The sequence below is a fragment of the Esox lucius genome, chromosome 15 (genome assembly GCF_011004845.1).
Source record: "Esox lucius isolate fEsoLuc1 chromosome 15, fEsoLuc1.pri, whole genome shotgun sequence".
NCBI lineage: Eukaryota > Metazoa > Chordata > Actinopteri > Esociformes > Esocidae > Esox > Esox lucius.
Window position 1 is genome coordinate 26,870,822 of NC_047583.1, and position 21,790 is coordinate 26,892,611.

Here is a 21,790-nt window from a genome sequence, read left to right on the forward strand (position 1 = left end):
TTGACTGAAAGGGTGTTCGCGGTGTTCTTGTTTGCTTTTGGTGTGCTATTCAATATTACAACATATGGCCTCTTATTGACATGTGTTTTTTGTTTCTGTTTTCTGTTACACTCCAATGTAGCAATAAATTACAGGCATACTGCACTGCCACTGCGCATATTGTTGTTGCTTGAGTTAATAACTGAGCAGACGCGCTTTTTTTAAAAAGAAACTCGTGGTTTCTAACCCAGCCCTAACCATACGCATACCATATTTGGAGTGTATTTTTTCCTGAGTGGCTATAGGGCTTTAATATACGCATAAACTTCGGGACACGAATAAAGCAATTCATGGTCCATTTGTATTAATAAAACAAGCATGGAAATCAAATGCACAAAACCCTAACGTTTTAGAAGAAATACCCAACTCCGTATAAGAAATCTGAAATGAATTACACACAATTAGACATGACTATCCATTAATTAATGTAAAACTTCACAAACTCTAAAATAACGCGCACACATACATGAACACACGCTGAATGTGCCATCGGAGGATCATATAACTACACTTTTGATCATATTTACACCCTCAGCTTTGGGACACTTAATGGGGAGGCGCAAGTTAACTTTCAAATTTGTGGGAGGGTGGACGGAATGGTGAGGTGGTGTTTGGGATTCAGATTACGGAAAAGCATCAAACATGCAACATGCTTCCACCAAACTGAATGTGTTTACAGACGATTTCGAACAAATGTGTACTGGATTGACTCTAAAAAACGGTTAGAGTAAATTACTATCACGAAAATGTCGACTGCTGGAGAAATGTTAATACAGAATCTTGCATAATAAATGCAAATATCACAATGCCCTGAATAATGATATAGCCTACTACCACTCATAAGTTTGGGTCACTTGTTTTCCATGAAAACCTACATGAAATGTGTTTAAATAAGACATATGGCAACATTTCTTTGACAAGGTTAGAAATGACACTTTTTAATTGAAATAATAATTGTGTCCTTCAAACTTTGCTGTCGTCAAATAATCCACAATTTTCAGCAATTACAGCAATGCAGACCTTTTGGCATTCCAGCTGTCAATTTGTTCAGGTAATCTGAAGAGATCTCACCTTCCCACAAGTTGAATTTGCTTCATGGGCACTCACATACATAACACACGGTACATACCAACACTCCTCCAGCATCTTTTCATTTGGTCTGCATCTCACATATGATCTTTGTTAACCGAACACTTCAGACTTAGATTTGTCTGTCCATAACACTTTTTTTTTCAGTATTCCTCTGTGCACTGTCTGTGTTTTTTTTTGCAATAAACTTTTTTTTAATTATAAACTTGGATTAGCAAACACATTGTGTCATTGGAACACAGGACTGATTGTTGCTGATAACGGGCCTCTGTACACCTGTGTAGATACTCCATTAAAAATCAGCCTTTTCCAGCTACAATAGTCATTTACAACATTGACAATGTCTGCACTGTATTTCTGGTCAATTTTATGTTATTTTATTGAACAAAAGATTAGATCTTCTTTTGAAACCAAGGACATTTCTAAGTGACCCCAAACTTTGGAATGGGGGTGTACGTTACAAAATAATTGAGGAAGAAAATATGTCTGTATTTTCAAAGCAAAAGTTAGGATATTACAATGTTTTATATGGCTGTCATTAAGCATGCATGTTTGACAGTATATGTATAGCGACGATAGTTAGTCACCACCCCCATTCAAAGTGTTCATCATTAGCCTGAAATGAAAACACAGAAAACCTGACTTTTTCCAGATTTATTTACACAAAATAACCCACAACATCCAAATGACTGGAGAGACTGCATTCCGAATGACATATGGACTGTACTCTTCAAGTCATACCACAGATTCTTGATGGGATTTAGATTGGGGCTCTGACTTGGCCACTCAAGGACATTCACCTTCTTGTCCTTCAGCCACTGTAAAGTTGCTTTGGTGCTGTGCTTTGTGTCATTGTCATGGTGAAATGTGAAATATCTTCCCATTTTCAACTTCCTAGTAGAGGGCTGCAGGTTTTCTTCAAGAATCTGTTCATATTTTGCACTGTCCATTTTCCCTTCTATTCTGATAAGCAATTCAGTCTCTGGTGAAGAGAAGCACCCCCACAACAGTATGCTTCCACTGCCGTGGTTTACTGAAGACAGGGTGTTCTTTGGGTGTAAAGATGTATTGGGGTTTCACCAAAGATTTTGTGTTCAGACAAAATGTTCAGTTTTGGTCTCCTTTGACCACAGCACCTTTTGCCACTTTGGCTAAGAATTCGCAATGTACTTTGGCAAAGCTCAAACGAGACTTGATTTTGCCTTTTCAAGGAGTATTTTTTTCTTGCCACCCTAGAGGACAGATTTGTGAGGAGAGATTTGTCCTCACAAATAGATGACAGATTTGTGGAAATTGGTGATACAACTATACCTTAAAAAAATCTGCCAAAATATATTACCCATTACTGCAGAGTCATTGGTAGACTAAATAATTCCAGAATATTAGAATGAGTCCTTCTTTTCAAAATGTAGTGGGTTGGCACAAATATTTTCTACTTAATTTCTGTTTTTGAAGCTAAGCCATTCTGGGACTAGTGCAGTAGTAGCAAATCTTTACCAAAATGTATAAATGAAATAAGTTTGATTGCTTTTGCAGACAAGTGAAATTCAATTAATACAAGACTTAAAGAAATCGTACCTCTCACTGTAGGTCTATGCAAAAAAAAAAAGACCTATCCTTTGACACCTAATTACTTTTTAATAGGGCATGCTCTACTCAAACACACTAATCAAGTTAGGTCAAGTGTTCAAGTTAGTTCATCCCCAGGCGATTGCTGATTGTTTATCCCCATTCAAATTTGGTGTTGTTGGAGTGACTGTACTAAGCATTGTTACATGTTTCAGCAGTGATTTAATTTCAGCAAATAATCCTGCGAGGCGTGAATGCAAATTAAGGCAGGATCCTCAAAGGAACTTGTGGTGAGCTAACAAAAACATTCCATTGTATTAGCAAAGAATGAGCTAGCTAATGGCCTCATTGAGAAAAAAGACAAGCCCCTTAAAATCTGTGGTTGATGTGGGTCACACTTGTGGGGGAATCTCAATCATAACAGCAAATACAATTTCTTTGTTAGCAGGACGTTCAACAAATATGATTATACTAGAGCACTAGAGGAGATAACTGATCCCATTACTGAGGGAGATGGTATTCCTAAATAAGTCTTCCCTAAATTCAAATTCATGTTGTACCCTACAGTAGTCATTCTTGTCATTTGAAATGTTGAACAATTATTCATTGAGGGATCATTGAATCCATTTTGAAAACAAGAGATTGGTTATTTCTGTAATAAAAGCCTTGTCTATGCAAAACCAAGGTAAAACCAACATTCAGTACTGAAAAGTATTGAGTATTTGAGTGAATCATGAAACTGCATACAAAGCAATATACTAAAGGAAACACCTGCCAGTTTAAATGACAGGAAACCAATCTACATTCCTAATAAAAAACAACTGGGAAATGTAATAACAAAATAATTACATTAGAGCAGTAGAAATTCTAAATTGGTTACATAAGACAAAATAGCCCAAAGGAAATAATTTTCAAGGTAGGCTATTCCATTGCATGATGATTAAATTGTGTGGTGCAAATATTCACTTTTAAAATACCTGGTTTGCATAACCATAATTTCCATCTTCTCCAGCTGTGTGAGAGCTCTGGCAAGAGTTTCTTTCATACTAGGCTAAAAACTTACACGCTCAGGATTTAATAAAATTTAAATGTATTATACGGCCATATAATAGCATTGTTACTATCTTTTCACTAGCCCAAGTGAAGTATTGACAGGGATGATCGACTGGTCCAGAACACTTCAGAAAACCTTTCTGGGCCTGCAGGTGGCCCTAAATGTTGAGCCCTGATATCATTTTACAGCATGCAGTGCTTAATTCTGCATGAATTAATATTCTATTAGCCATGTGACACTATACAGAACAAGTCTGTGGCATCCAATGAATTGTTGTGGTGTGTAGTCGTCAAAGAAATATAAATGATATATAACTAGAATAGAATCTATTACTTCACTGACATTTGCAGCCATTCATCATGGTTCAGTGTGTGAACCAATTTCCTGATTTGGGGGTCAAGCTTAAGCCTACTTCGGTGCATCCCCACTCTCAGAAGTAACTCACTGTGAGGTGTGAGGGTAGCGAGTGTGTAATGGAGAGGCAAAACTTAAGTAACAAAAAAACACTGACACGAGGAATCCCGTTTCTTGTCGTTTATCATAAAAGAACAGCACCACACAGTCTAATAAGTCTGAGTGATCAGCTTTTCTCCCAGCTTCAGTGGTTCCAGCACACCCTTGATGCTATTAGAGAGGCCGAGTTTAGTTTTATCTTTGACTTCCACAAACGCCAAAAACCTCCCTGTCACTGTATTGTCAGGCAACATGTATCGCAACACAACCACCATTTGTGATTTACAGGAGACATTAGTTGTCTCATTTGCCTGTATGGCAACAAATTATGTCTCGTCCACTTGCTTGGCTATCTCCTCCCTGTACACTTCATACATACAACAGTTCGTTTGTACAGTGTTAGATGTCCCTTTGAAGATGGGCTGAGCGTCACATTGCCTCAGAAGTCTCGAATCGCCCTCAGACATAGTCTTAAAATGCCTCTGAATATTCCAGGATTCAGGGAGTTCAGGGAGTCCACCGCTCAATGGAGCGCCTGTATGCACTGTCAACTTGGGCTGTGACATTTACCCTTCCAAGTAAGCCCAATTTCACAGCATTGTCCAGATGACACCCGCTGCTCTCATGTTTTGCAATCCTCTCAGAAAGATGTTTCAAATCTTTGTAACCCGTCCTCGACCAAGTACCATCTCAACCAAATAGCAGACATTGAAAACAGAGGAGTGCCTTCTTTTGTACGCTAACCGTTAGCCACTTTTTCTTCAAAAACCACTCTACTTTTACCAGCAGTTTGAGTGATGACAATATTCCGTGGCTGATGGGCACCAAGTCGCTTTACTTCAAGTTTCTCCTCCAAATTAAACCGGTGCTCGAGTATTTTCTGCCTTTTGTGAAGCTAACAAGCTAGCTAAGACAATCTACATTCCTCGCTCATCTTGACGACTAATTTTTGCACCAAACAGACATACAGCCAATCAGGTCTGAAATACGAAACGACGCTGTAGTGGGGCTGCCGGCTACTTGCATCAAACTTGTGTGATCTACATTGATCACATTAAACATTCTGAGCATGCATATTAATATTTTCACACGTACAATGTACATTGAATTGTGAGAGAGGGGCTAGGCCCACATTCACGCTTAGCCTATTGCCTACTACTGCAAACTCGGATAGGCAGAACTCAGTCTGAAGCAGCAAGTCAGGGACCAATGAACATGAAATAAAATCCTAACACAAATTATATGCAATTTAGGAAGAATGCTATATTCATAGATAATAAATTATAGGAAGTATTCTTCAAGAACTAAAAATAATTTTATTACAGTTCTTTCTGTTGACAACAGGTGGGGCTGTGCCCCTAACCTGCCCTAATGACCAGTCGCCCCTGACTGAAACTACAGAACCTCCATCTTCTGATGGATTTTCGTTAAAGGAGAGAGTTTTTACAAGCTAGTATGGTGTTGCACCTGGGCAAGTGCAGGTCTAACAGTAAGGCAGGCTATGTCCAGATTTGTTATATCAGAATTGTCCAGCACAGTCAAATTAACAGATCATTGATATAGTTCTGTGTAACTTTCATTTTGGTATAACCCGTTTTACTGCTAGCAATTCTTTTAACATTAATAATGATGGTTTCAACAGTCTGGTAGTGTTTTATGCATAACCTTAACATCTGACGTTAGCAGTGAAAGAAACAGGGAGAAGATTGGAGAATGGATGAGGCTTGCTGCTGCATCTCTAAGTTCACCCCACTGACAGGCTACATCAAAAGGTTCCCATGGGAGTCTTACCTGCTCTTTGTTTTATATGTGTATAGAGTGTTCTGTATATATACACACACAGGGGGTATTCAGGTTATCAGTGTTATTGCATAGGACTTTTTTGTCACACAATTTGAATAGAGAGTCAGTCAACAGCACTTCCAGGGATCACAGCAACGGATGATGGTGACTGGAAATACTAGCAATACTGTTGAAGTGAGTTCCGCTGACAGTAGCAAGGGGAAATCATTTCTGTCATATTCTTTTATGTGAATAGGGGATGATAGCCCTGTCGTGTGTGAGCATTCCTATTAATAAGACATCAATTTGGAATCTGTCAATTCATAACACAGAGAATCATGTATTTTTTAAGGACAGGGTTCTTAGCCGCATTCATCACACTAACTTGAGTATCTGTTTGTCTACACTGGTCCTGATAGATCGACTAGATGTCAGATGTCTACATGCAAAGAGTAGTGCACAGAGACAGAAAGGAATTAGCTAAGCGATGAGAGTCTCGGTAATGAACGTCACCTTCAGTGAAATGCTGCTTGTATTAATGTTTTTTACAGGGGTTGATGGGTGGTACAGATGTGGAGATCTTATAATGAGAATGTGACCTGTACGCTAACCTCAGTATTTCTGCTTCTTTCTTAGTGGTAGTGACACATACAGTGGGGCATAAAATGTATTTAGTCAGCCACCAATTGTGCATGTTCTCCCATTTAAACAAGATGAGTGAGGTCTGTAATTTTCATCATAGGTACACTTCAACTATGAGAGACAAAATTAGATTTTTTTTTCTCCAGAAAATCACATTGTAGGATTTTTAATAAATTCATTGGTATAATTCCTTGGTAAAATAAGTATTTGGTCACCTACAAACAAGCAAGATTTCTGGCTCTCACAGACCTGTAGACTTCTTCTTTAAGAAGGCTCCTCTGTCCTCCACTCATCACCTGTATTAATGGCACCTGTTTGAACTTGTTATCTCTATAAAAGACACCTGTCCACAACCTCAAACAGTCACACTCAAAACTCCACTATGGCCAAGACCAAAGAGCTGTCAAAGGACACCAGAAACAAAATTTTAGACCTGCATCAGGCTGGGAAGACTGAATCTGCAATAGGTAAGCAGCTTGGTGTGAAGAAATCAACTGTGGGAGCAATTATAAGAAAATGGAAGACATACAAGACCACTGATAATCTCCCTCGATCTGGGGCTCCACGCAAGATCTCACCCCGTGGGGTCAAAATGATCACAAGAACGTTGAGCAAAAATCCCAGAACCACATGGTGGGACCTAGTGAATGACCTGCAGAGAGCTGGGACCAAAGTAACAAAGGCTATCATCAGTAACACACTACGCCGCCAGGGACTCAAATCCTGCAGTGCCAGACGTGTCCCCCTGCTTAAGTCAGTACATGTCCAGGCCCGTCTGAGGTTTGCTAGAGAGCATTTGGATGATCCAGAAGAGGATTGGGAGAATGTCAGATGAAACCAAAATATAACTTTTTGGTAAAATTTTTGGTAGAAAATCTTTGGAGAGAGTTGAAAGTGTATGTTGCCCAGCGACAGCCCCAAAACATCACTGCTGTAGAGGAGATCTGCATGGAGGAATGGGCCAAAATACCAGCAACAGTGTGTGAAAACCTTGTGAAGACTTACAGAAAACATTTGACCTCTATGTATTGAGATTAACTTTTGTTATTGACCAAATACTTAATTTCCACCATAAATTTCCAATAAATTCATAAAAAATCCCACAATGTGATTTTCTGGATTTTTTCCTCATTTGTGCATCTATGATGAAAATTACAGGCCTCTCTCATCTTTTTAAGTGGGAGAACTTGCACAATTGGTGGCTGACTAAATATTTTTGTGCCCCACTGTACGTCTCTTTAGCCCTCGAGTGGCTCTGTATAAACAACAAGAAACTTAGATACAATGATTGAGTGTCTCAGTAGCAAATAAACACACACATATGCACACACATAATATACGTTATTTTAAGTCCTTGTGGGGACCAGAAAACCGATTCCGTATTTTCCTTATCCCTTAACCAAACCAAATCCTAAAATCGCCCCTAAACTTAACCTAATACCTAAATCAAAAACCTATAATACTAACCACAATTACACATTTCTATCCTCGACTTAACCCCTAAGCCTGAAATAGCCTGCTTCTTTATGGAGATCTCGGTGAGGATTTCTGGTCCCCACATTTATAGTCAAACCATGATCACACACACACATTGTGCTCTCAGGAGTTTCCTGTCTGTAAATAGTGGATCATAGACAATTTTATGTCTGTCTTCTCTTCATACATCAACAAAGCTTTTATCCTTTCTCATGACGTTTTTTGACAGATCATTGAAACTCACCATAGGTCCTCTTACTTGCAGATAAATGCATGTTCATAATAAAGTATTTTATGCTTTGCACACCTCTCTTACAAGGTGACAACAGTAGCATTACAAGTCATATGTATGTGTTTCCATCATGAAACACAACGTTAGATCTCAAGATAAAATTATGATTTCCTTTTACATCTGACTCGGAGGAGGAACTAACAACAACTTAGGATTTATTTGATCCGTATTATTTAGGATTTTTAATAAATAAATAAAGGTTTGTAACTCAAGTGTCAAACTAAAAGTAATTACCAAGGGAATTGCAATATATGAGTATGAGTCAGATAGAGGTATCCTATATGCTTTATTGAATGCATTTTCAGACAATTGCATTTCTAAGCAATGGCAGCCTGTCAACTAGGCCATCAGGGTGTTTTTTGGTAATATTATGTAATATTGTAATATTTCCTTATGATACGGATTACGTCACAAATTCTGTTAGAGTTGTGTTAAATCAGTGACTGTTTATTGTTTATTGGTAAAAAGTGACTGTTTATTGACTGTTTAGTGACTGTTTATTGGTAAAAACAAGCTTTCAGTTTCCTATTGCTCAGTCAGACAGAAGCTCTAGGTGCTAGGCAGAACGTCCAGTGCAGGGATCTAATATAAATTGCTTGCCTGTGGGGATGTTCTGCACCAATGAGATGCTAGGGATTTCATCACATGACTTTTACAGAAACATGTTAATGGACCACTATGGGGCGATGAAATGAACAACCAGAGGGGTATACCACGAAGCAAGGTAACTGGCTTACCGAGGTAACTTCTGGAGTAACGTGTAACTTCCCGATTAACCCGTACCACAAAAGGTAAATAAATTTTACATGAGGTATGCTGTCATGGCAACTTACGTTGCATCTCTAAACTGCTACGAGCAGGTTATCTTCATTGTTAACTCAATGTTACCCAACATAAGCACCACCCTTCCTCCCACAAAAAGGCAGGCACGTTTGGAACACCCAATATACATTGTTGCACGGATTGCGAGAGGCCTACTCCGCAGGGGGAGCGTGTTTAGAGGCCGTGTAACTCTAGTTTACCCTGATGATGTTCACTAATGAAGATATCGATCTGATGGAATTCCGTATATTTGCCGGATTCTAGGGCCAGACGTATCCAGTGCCACTCGGAGTAATGCGCTCATGTTGAACATTGTCTCGTGCTGATCAGAATACTGCAGGCTATGCCACGCAGTTCGCAAGATGGTAGGACTTTCCTTGATAACCCAGAGTTAAATCTGAGTAGGTTGAACTCGTAGTATACTCCTCAGGTCTCTCTGGGCTTGTTTACATTATGCTACATTTTCCAAAACATTGAAGAAGACTCGAGACACTAGACTATTTCGTTGTGTAAACTTGCAGATATCGACAGCTCAAGACGCCACCTTCTGAGGTAGCATGCGCCACATTTTTTAACAAGCCCCGCAAGTAATTTCTGCAAATGTGAAGATAATTCAGATTATCTGTATCAGGATTTTGTGTAGTGTGTACACAAACTGCTTGATTGACGGCCAGAACCCTGCATGGTTCGTCTCCAACATGTCGCCGTAAATTAAAACGCTACGGAAAGTAGGCAAACTAAGATACGTTTATGTAGAATTTTGGATGGTATAAATCAGTGAAAGACCATTTAAAGCCCAAGCTGGAATGTGTTCTCACAATAATGCAAGGTAATCATCGTCAAGTTCACAGACGACACCACGGTGGTAGACCTGATCAGTGACAATGACAAGTCAGCCTACAGGGAGGAGGTCAAGTGTCTGGCGGCATAGTGCGCTGACAACAACCTGGCCTTCAACGCAAAGAACCTCATAAAGGAGATCATTGTAGATTACAGGAAATCTAAAGGCTGCAGTCCCGCTCCAGTTCTCATCGATGGCACTGAAAATGTGTAAATGTGTGAATTTTCCACTGCACATTTAGAATTGCCATATGCATATACTGCAACTAAATCTCTTTATTTGCACTTCTGGTTAGACAAAAACTGCATCTAATCTAATTTAATAATAATTAATATAATTTTAATATAAGTTATTTATAATTTTGTGAGTTTTAAGAAATTGTATATTGCAGCATATTTTTATGAGTTACGTGCATATAGTCTCATTTGACAACCGTTCAGTTACATGATCTAATTCGGCGGGGAGTGGAAGTAGTTTAGCTATAGCCATGACATGAACATAATGTCTAAAAATGGACTAGTCATGATTTAATAGGCTCTGCAAAATCAATGTCAAAAATATTTTCTTTATTTTTTTCTTACAGATTGGGAAACACTGAGTCATTAAAATGACAAACAACTACCCAGCTCTGGATGGCAATTGCTGTCAAATATGAGATAAGAGAAATTCCATTCTTTTGTCTTTCCAGTGAACTTGATGACTTGCCAATGGCTGATAGCAGTGCTTAGGACTGTGACAACCGCCAGAGATATAAAAGCAGACTGCCAAGGTTGGATAGCTGGCATATAATTGTCGCTATCTCGCATTAGATGTGAATGACTCCCTTGGCAGCTAACGTCAGTCCACCATTGGTGGTAGGTACCTATAGCCTTGGGCATAAAGAAGGTGGAAAACAAGAAGTGGACTGACATTTTTTGGTGTCTGAGTTGTTGTGAAATGTTTAGGCATAGGTAAATAAACTAACCGTCAGGCTCAAATTCATCATTGGCCATTGGTTATAATATTAGAAATATTACAGTAACCTAATACCTTGTTGTCTTGCTCCAATAATTTCCGACTCCTCCAACTCTCTTACATCAACCCCAAGATGTGCCTTAGCCCCCACTGATGTTACATACTGGCTGGTCTACAGCTATCCCCTACTGATGTTACATACTGGCTGGTCTACAGCTATCCCTTACTGATGTTACATACTGGCTGGTCTACAGCTATCCCATACTGATGTTAAATACTGGCTGGTCTACAACTATCCTCTACTGATGTAACACACTGACTGGTCTACAGCTATCCTCTACTGATGTTACATACTGGCTGGTCTATAGCTATCCCCTTCTGATGTTACATACTGGCTGGTCCACAGCTATCCCCTAATGATGTTACATACTGGCTGGTCTACAGCTATCCTCTACTTATGTTACATATTGGCTGGTCTACAGCTATCCTCTACTTATGTTACATATTGGCTGGTCTACAGCTATCCCCTGCTGATGTAACATACTGGCTGGTCTACAGCTATCCTCTACTGATGTTACATACTGGCTGGTCTACAGCTATCCTCTACTTATGTTACATATTGGCTGGTCTACAGCTATCCCCTGCTGATGTTACATATTGGCTGGTCTACAGCTATCCTCTAATGATGTAACATACTGGCTGGTCTACAGCTATCCTCTACTGATGTTACATACTGGCTGGTCTATAGCTATTCTCTACTGATGTTACATACTGGCTGGTCTATAGCTATCCTCTACTGATGTTACATACTGGCTGGTCTATAGCTATCCTCTACTGATGTTACATACTGGCTGGTCTATAGCTATCCTGTACTGATGCTGGCTGGTCTACAGCTATCCTCTACTTATGTTACATATTGTCTGGTCTACAGCTATCCTCTACTGATGTTACATACTGGCTGGTCTACAGCTATCCTCTACTGATGTTACATACTGGCTGGTCTACAGCTATCCTCTACTAATGTTAAATACTGGCTGGTCTATAGCTATACTCTACTGATGTAACATACTGGCTGGTCTACAGCTATCCTCTACTGATGTTACATACTGGCTGGTCTACAGCTATCCTCTACTTATGTTACAAATTGGCTGGTCTACAGCTATCCCCTGCTGATGTTACATATTGGCTGGTCTACAGCTATCCTCTAATAAAGTAACATACTGGCTGGTCTACAGCTATCCTCTACTGATGTTACATACTGGCTGGTCTATAGCTATTCTCTACTGATGTTACATACTGGCTGGTCTATAGCTATCCTCTACTGATGTTACATACTGGCTGGTCTATAGCTATCCTCTACTGATGTTACATACTGGCTGGTCTATAGCTATCCTGTACTGATGCTGGCTGGTCTACAGCTATCCTCTACTTATGTTACATATTGTCTGGTCTACAGCTATCCTCTACTGATGTAACATACTGGCTGGTCTACAGCTATCCTCTACTGATGTTACATACTGGCTGGTCTACAGCTATCCTCTACTGATGTTACATACTGGCTGGTCTATAGCTATACTCTACTGATGTTACATACTGGCTGGTCTACAGCTATCCTCTACTGATGTTACATACTGGCTGGTCTATAGCTATCCTCTACTGATGTTACATACTGGCTGGTCTTTAGCTACTCCCTTCTGATGTTACATATTGTCTGGTCTACAGCTATCCCCTACTGATGTTACATACTGGCTGGTCTACAGCTATCCCCTACTGATGTTAAATACTGGCTGGTCTACAGCTATCCTCTACTTATGTTACATATTGGCTGGTCTACAGCTATCCTCTACTGATGTTACATACTGGCTGGTCTACAGCTATCCTCTACTGATGTTACATACTGGCTGGTCTATAGCTATCCTCTACTGATGTTACATACTGGCTGGTCTATAGCTATCCCCTTCTGATGTTACATATTGTCTGGTCTACAGCTATCCCCTACTGATTGTTACATACTGGCTGGTCTACAGCTATCCTCTACTTATGTTACATATTGGCTGGTCTACAGCTATCCCCTGCTGATGTTACATATTGGCTTGGTCTACAGCTATCCTCTAATGATGTAACATACTGGCTGGTCTACAGCTATCCTCTACTGATGTTACATACTGAGTGGTCTATAGCTATTCTCTACTGATGTTACATACTGGCTGGTCTATAGCTATCCTCTACTGATGTTAACATACTGGCTGGTCTATAGCTATCCTCTACTGATGTTACATACTGGCTGGTCTATAGCTATCTGTACTGATGTTACATACTGGCTGGTCTACAGCTATCCTCTACATATGTTACATATTGTCTGGTCTACAGCTATCCTCTCTGATGTAACATACTGGCTGGTCTACAGCTATCCTCTACTGATGTTACATACTGGCTGGTCTACAGCTATCCTCTACTGATGTTACATACTGGCTGGTCTATAGCTATCCTCTACTGATGTTACATACTGGCTGGTCTACAGCTATCCTCTACTGATGTTACATACTGGCTGGTCCACAGCTATCCCCTAATGATGTTACATACTGGCTGGTCTACAGCTATCCTCTACTTATGTTACATATTGGCTGTGTCTACAGCTATCCTCTACTTATGTTACATATTGGCTGGGTCTACAGCTATCCCCTGCTGATGTAACATACTGGCATGGTCTACAGCTATCCTCTACTGATGTTACATACTGGCTGGTCTATAGCTATCCTGTACTGATGTTACATACTGGCTGGTCTACAGCATTCCTCTACTTATGTTACATATTCGGCTGGTCTACAGCTATCCTCTACTGATGTAACATACTGGCTGGTCTACAGCTATCCTCTACTGATGTTACATACTGGCTGGTCTATAGCTATCCTCTACTGATGTTACATACTGGCTGGTCTATAGCTATCCTCTACTGATGTTACATACTGGCTGGTCTACAGCTATCCTCTACTGATGTTACATACTGGCTGGTCTATAGCTATCCTCTACTAATGTTACATACTGGCTGGTCTATAGCTATCCCCTTCTCATGTTACATATTGTCTGGTCTACAGCTATCCCCTACTGATGTTACATACTGGCTGGTCTACAGCTATCCCCTACTGATGTTACATACTGGCTGGTCTACAGCTATCCCCTACTGATGTTAAATACTAGCTGGTCTACAGCTATCCTCTACTGATGTTACATACTGGCTGGTCTACAGCTATCCTCTACTGATGTTACATACTGGCTGGTCTATAGCTATCCTCTACTGATGTTACATACTGGCTGGTCTATAGCTATCCCCTTCTGATGTTACATATTGTCTGGTCTACAGCTATCCCCTACTGATGTTACATACTGGCTGGTCTACAGCTATCCTCTACTTATGTTACATATTGGCTGGTCTACAGCTATCCCCTGCTGATGTTACATATTGGCTGGTCTACAGCTATCCTCTAATGATGTAACATACTGGCTGGTCTACAGCTATCCTCTACTGATGTTACATACTGAGTGGTCTATAGCTATTCTCTACTGATGTTACATACTGGCTGGTCTACAGCTATCCTCTACTGATGTTACATACTGGCTGGTCTATAGCTATCCTCTACTGATGTTACATACTGGCTGGTCTATAGCTATCCTGTACTGATGTTACATATTGGCTGGTCTACAGCTATCCTCTACTGATGTAACATACTGGCTGGTCTACAGCTATCCTCTACTGATGTTACATATTGGCTGGTCTACAGCTATCCCCTGCTGATGTTACATATTGGCTGGTCTACAGCTATCCTCTACTGATGTAACATACTGGCTTGGTCTACAGCTATCCTCTACTGATGTTACATTACTGGCTGGTCTATAGCTATCCCCTTCTGATGTTACATACTGGCTGGTCTACTAGCTATCCTCTACTAATGTTACATACTGGCTGGTCTACAGCTATCCCTTACTGATGTTACATACTGGCTGGTCTACAGCTATCCTCTACTGATGTACATATTGGCTGGTCTACAGCTATCCTCTACTTATGTTACATATTGGCTGGTCTACAGCTCATCCCCTGCTGATGTTACATATTGGCTGGTCTACAGCTATCCTCTACTGATGTTACATACTGGCTGGTCTACAGCTATCCTCTACTGATGTTACATACTGGCTGGTCTACAGCTATCCTCTACTGATGTTACATACTGGCTGGTCCTATAGCTATCCTCTACTGATGGTACATACTGGCCTGGTCTACAGCTATCCTCTACTGATGTTACATACTGGCTGGTCTGATAGCTATCCTCTACTGATGTACATACTGGCTGGGTCTATAGCTATCCGCACTTCTGATGTTACATAATGGCTGGTCTACAGCTATCCATCTACTAATGTTACATACTGGCTGGTCTACAGCTATCCCTTACTGATGTTACATACTGGCTGGTCTACAGCTATCCTCTACTGATGTTACATACTGGCTGGTCTACAGCTTATCCCCTACTGATGTTAAATACTAGCTGGTCTACAGCTATCCTCTACTGATGTTACATACTGGCTGGTCTACAGCTATCCTCTACTGATGTTACATACTGGCTGGTCTATAGCTATCCTCTACTGATGTTACATACTGGCTGGTCTATAGCTATCCCCTTCTGATGTTACATACTGGCTGGTCTACAGCTATCCCCTACTGATGTTAAATACTAGCTGGTCTACAGCTATCCTCTACTTATGTTACATATTGGCTGGTCTACAGCTATCCCCTGCTGATGTTACATATTGGCTGGTGTACAGCTAATCCTCTACTGATGTAACATTACTGGCTGGTCTATAGCTATCCTCTACTGATGTTACATACTGGCTGGTCTATAGCTATCCTCTACTGATGTTACATACTGGCTGGTCTATAGCTATCCTCTACTGATGTTACATACTGGCTGGTCTATAGCTATCCTCTACTGATGTTACATACTGGCTGGTCTATAGCTATCCTGTACTGATGCTGGCTGGTCTACAGCTATCCTCTACTTATGTTACATATTGTCTGGTCTACAGCTATCCTCTACTGATGTAACATACTGGCTGGTCTACAGCTATCCTCTACTGATGTTACATACTGGCTGGTCTACAGCTATCCTCTACTGATGTTACATACTGGCTGGTCTATAGCTATACTCTACTGATGTTACATACTGGCTGGTCTACAGCTATCCTCTACTGATGTTACATACTGGACTGGCTTCTATAGCTATCCTCTACTGATGTTACATACTGGCTGGTCTTTAGCTACTCCCTTCTGATGTTACATATTGTCTGGTCTACAGCTATCCCCTACTGATGTTACATACTGGCTGGTCTACAGCTATCCCCTACTGATGTTAAATACTGGCTGGTCTACAGCTATCCTCTACTTATGTTACATATTGGCTGGTCTACAGCTATCCTCTACTGATGTTACATACTGGCTGGTCTACAGCTATCCTCTACTGATGTTACATACTGGCTGGTCTATAGCTATCCTCTACTGATGTTACATACTGGCTGGTCTATAGCTATCCCCTTCTGATGTTACATATTGTCTGGTCTACAGCTATCCCCTACTGATGTTACATACTGGCTGGTCTACAGCTATCCTCTACTTATGTTACATATTGGCTGGTCTACAGCTATCCCCTGCTGATGTTACATATTGGCTGGTCTACAGCTATCCTCTAATGATGTAACATACTGGCTGGTCTACAGCTATCCTCCTACTGATGTTACATACCTGAGTGGTCTAATAGCTATTCTCTACTGATGTTACATACTGGCTGGTCTATAGCTATCCTCTACTGATGTACATACTGGCTGGTCTATAGCTATCCTCTACTGATGTTACATACTGGCTGGTCTATAGCTATCCCTGTACTGATGTTACATACTGGCTGGTCTACAGCTATCCTCTACTTATGTTACATATTGTCTGGTCTACAGCTATCCTCTACTGATGTACATACTGGCTGGTCTACAGCTATCCTCTACTGATGTTACATACTGGCTGGTCTACAGCTATCCTCTACTGATGTTACATACTGGCTGGTCTATAGCTATACCTCTACTGATGTTACATACTGGCTGGTCTACAGCTATCCTCTACTGATGTTACATACTGGCTGGTCCACAGCTATCCCCTAATGATGTTACATACTGGCTGGTCTACAGCTATCCTCTACTTATGTTACATATTGGCTGGTCTACAGCTATCCTCTACTTATGTTACATATTGGCTGGTCTACAGCTATCCCCTGCTGATGTAACATACTGGCTGGTCTACAGCTATCCTCTACTGATGTTACATACTGGCTGGTCTATAGCTATCCTGTAACTGATGTTTCATACTGGCTGGTCTACAGCTATCCTCTACTTATGTTACATATTGGCTGGTCTACAGCTATCCTCTACTGATGTAACATACTGGCTGGTCTACAGCTATCCTCTACTGATGTTACATACTGGCTGGTCTATAGCTATTCCTCTACTGATGTTACATACTGGCTGGTCTATAGCTATCCTCTACTGATGTTACATACTGGCTGGTCTACAGCTATCCTCTACTGATGTTACATACTGGCTGGTCTATAGCTATCCTCTACTGATGTTACATACTGGCTGGTCTATAGCTATCCACTTCTCATGTTACATATTGTCTGGTCTACAGCTATCCCCTACTGATGTTACATACTGGCTGGTCTACAGCTATCCTCTACTGATGTTACATACTGGCTGGTCTACAGCTATCCCCTACTGATGTTAAATACTAGCTGGTCTACAGCTATCCTCTACTGATGTTACATACTGGCTGGTCTACAGCTATCCTCTACTGATGTTACATACTGGCTGGTCTATAGCTATCCCTCTACTGATGTTACATACTGGCTGGTCTATAGCTATCCCCTTCTGATGTCTACATATTGTCTGGTCTACAGCTATCCCCTACTGATGTTACATACTGGCCTGGTCTACAGCTATCCTCTACTTATGTTACATATTGGCTGGTCTACAGCTATCCCCTGCTGATGTTACATATTGGCTGGTCTACAGCTATCCTCTAATGATGTAACATACTGGCTGGTCTACAGCTATCCTCTACTGATGTTACATACTGAGTGGTCTATAGCTATTCTCTACTGATGTTACATACTGGCTGGTCTACAGCTATCCTCTACTGATGTTACATACTGGCTGGTCTATAGCTATCCTCTACTGATGTTACATACTGGCTGGTCTATAGCTATCCTGTACTGATGTTACATATTGGCTGGTCTACAGCTATCCTCTACTGATGTAACATACTGGCTGGTCTACAGCTATCCTCTACTGATGTTACATATTGTCTGGTCTACAGCTATCCCCTACTGATGTTACATACTGGCTGGTCTACAGCTATCCCCTACTGATGTTAAATACTGGCTGGTCTACAGCTATCCTCTACTTATGTTACATATTGGCTGGTCTACAGCTATCCTCTACTGATGTTACATACTGGCTGGTCTACAGCTATCCTCTACTGATGTTACATACTGGCTGGTCTATAGCTATCCTCTACTGATGTTACATACTGGCTGGTCTATAGCTATCCCCTTCTGATGTTACATATTGTCTGGTCTACAGCTATCCCCTACTGATGTTACATACTGGCTGGTCTACAGCTATCCTCTACTTATGTTACATATTGGCTGGTCTACAGCTATCCCCTGCTGATGTTACATATTGGCTGGTCTACAGCTATCCTCTAATGATGTAACATACTGGCTGGTCTACAGCTATCCTCTACTGATGTTACATACTGAGTGGTCTATAGCTATTCTCTACTGATGTTACATACTGGCTGGTCTATAGCTATCCTCTACTGATGTTACATACTGGCTGGTCTATAGCTATCCTCTACTGATGTTACATACTGGCTGGTCTATAGCTATCCTGTACTGATGTTACATACTGGCTGGTCTACAGCTATCCTCTACTTATGTTACATATTGTCTGGTCTACAGCTATCCTCTACTGATGTAACATACTGGCTGGTCTACAGCTATCCTCTACTGATGTTACATACTGGCTGGTCTACAGCTATCCTCTACTGATGTTACATACTGGCTGGTCTATAGCTATACTCTACTGATGTTACATACTGGCTGGTCTACAGCTATCCTCTACTGATGTTACATACTGGCTGGTCCACAGCTATCCCCTAATGATGTTACATACTGGCTGGTCTACAGCTATCCTCTACTTATGTTACATATTGGCTGGTCTACAGCTATCCTCTACTTATGTTACATATTGGCTGGTCTACAGCTATCCCCTGCTGATGTAACATACTGGCTGGTCTACAGCTATCCTCTACTGATGTTACATACTGGCTGGTCTATAGCTATCCTGTACTGATGTTACATACTGGCTGGTCTACAGCTATCCTCTACTTATGTTACATATTGGCTGGTCTACAGCTATCCTCTACTGATGTAACATACTGGCTGGTCTACAGCTATCCTCTACTGATGTTACATACTGGCTGGTCTATAGCTATCCTCTACTGATGTTACATACTGGCTGGTCTATAGCTATCCTCTACTGATGTTACATACTGGCTGGTCTACAGCTATCCTCTACTGATGTTACATACTGGCTGGTCTATAGCTATCCTCTACTGATGTTACATACTGGCTGGTCTATAGCTATCCCCTTCTCATGTTACATATTGTCTGGTCTACAGCTATCCCCTACTGATGTTACATACTGGCTGGTCTACAGCTATCCCCTACTGATGTTACATACTGGCTGGTCTACAGCTATCCCCTACTGATGTTAAATACTAGCTGGTCTACAGCTATCCTCTACTGATGTTACATACTGGCTGGTCTACAGCTATCCTCTACTGATGTTACATACTGGCTGGTCTATAGCTATCCTCTACTGATGTTACATACTGGCTGGTCTATAAGCTATCCCCTTCTGATGTTACATATTGTCTGGTCTACAGCTATCCCCTACTGATGTTACAATACTGGCTGGTCTACAGCTATCCTCTACTTATGTTACATATTGGCTGGTCTACAGCTATCCTCTGACTGATGTTACATATTGGCTGGTCTACAGCTATCCTCTACTGATGTTACATACTGGCTGGTCTACAGCTATCCTCTACTGATGTTACATACTGAGTGGTCTATAGCTATTCTCTACTGATGTTACATACTGGCTGGTCTACAGCTATCCTCTACTGATGTTACATACTGGCTGGTCTATAGCTATCCTCTACTGATGTTACATACTGGCTGGTCTATAGCTATCCTGTACTGATGTTACATATTGGCTGGTCTACAGCTATCCTCTACTGATGTAACATACTGGCTGGTCTACAGCTATCCTCTACTGATGTTACATATTGGCTGGTCTACAGCTATCCCCTGCTGATGTTACATATTGGCTGGTCTACAGCTATCCTCTACTGATGTAACATACTGGCTGGTCTACAGCTATCCTCTACTGATGTTACATACTGGCTGGTCTATAGCTATCCCCTTCTGATGTTACATACTGGCTGGTCTACAGCTATCCTCTACTAATGTTACATACTGGCTGGTCTACAGCTATCCCTTACTGATGTTACATACTGGCTGGTCTACAGCTATCCTCTACTGATGTTACATATTGGCTGGTCTACAGCTATCCTCTACTTATGTTACATATTGGCTGGTCTACAGCTATCCCCTGCTGATGTTACATATTGGCTGGTCTACAGCTATCCTCTACTGATGTAACATACTGGCTGGTCTACAGCTATCCTCTACTGATGTTACATACTGGCTGGTCTACAGCTATCCTCTACTGATGTTACATACTGGCTGGTCTATAGCTATCCTCTACTGATGTTACATACTGGCTGGTCTATAGCTATCCTCTACTGATGTTACATACTGGCTGGTCTATAGCTATCCTCTACTGATGTTACATACTGGCTGGTCTATAGCTATCCCCTTCTGATGTTACATACTGGCTGGTCTACAGCTATCCTCTACTAATGTTACATACTGGCTGGTCTACAGCTATCCCCTACTGATGTTACATACTGGCTGGTCTACAGCTATCCTCTACTGATGTTACATACTGGCTGGTCTACAGCTATCCCCTACTGATGTTAAATACTAGCTGGTCTACAGCTATCCTCTACTGATGTTACATACTGGCTGGTCTACAGCTATCCTCTACTGATGTTACATACTGGCTGGTCTATAGCTATCCTCTACTGATGTTACATACTGGCTGGTCTATAGCTATCCCCTTCTGATGTTACATACTGGCTGGTCTACAGCTATCCCCTACTGATGTTAAATACTAGCTGGTCTACAGCTATCCTCTACTTATGTTACATATTGGCTGGTCTACAGCTATCCCCTGCTGATGTTACATATTGGCTGGTGTACAGCTATCCTCTACTGATGTAACATACTGGCTGGTCTATAGCTATCCTCTACTGATGTTACATACTGGCTGGTCTATAGCTATCCTCTACTGATGTTACATACTGGCTGGTCTATAGCTATCCTCTACTGATGTTACATACTGGCTGGTCTACAGCTATCCTCTACTGATGTTACATACTGGCTGGTCTATAGCTATCCTCTACTGATGTTACATACTGGCTGGTCTATAGCTATCCCCTTCTGATGTTACATACTGGCTGGTCTACAGCTATCCCCTACTGATGTTAAATACT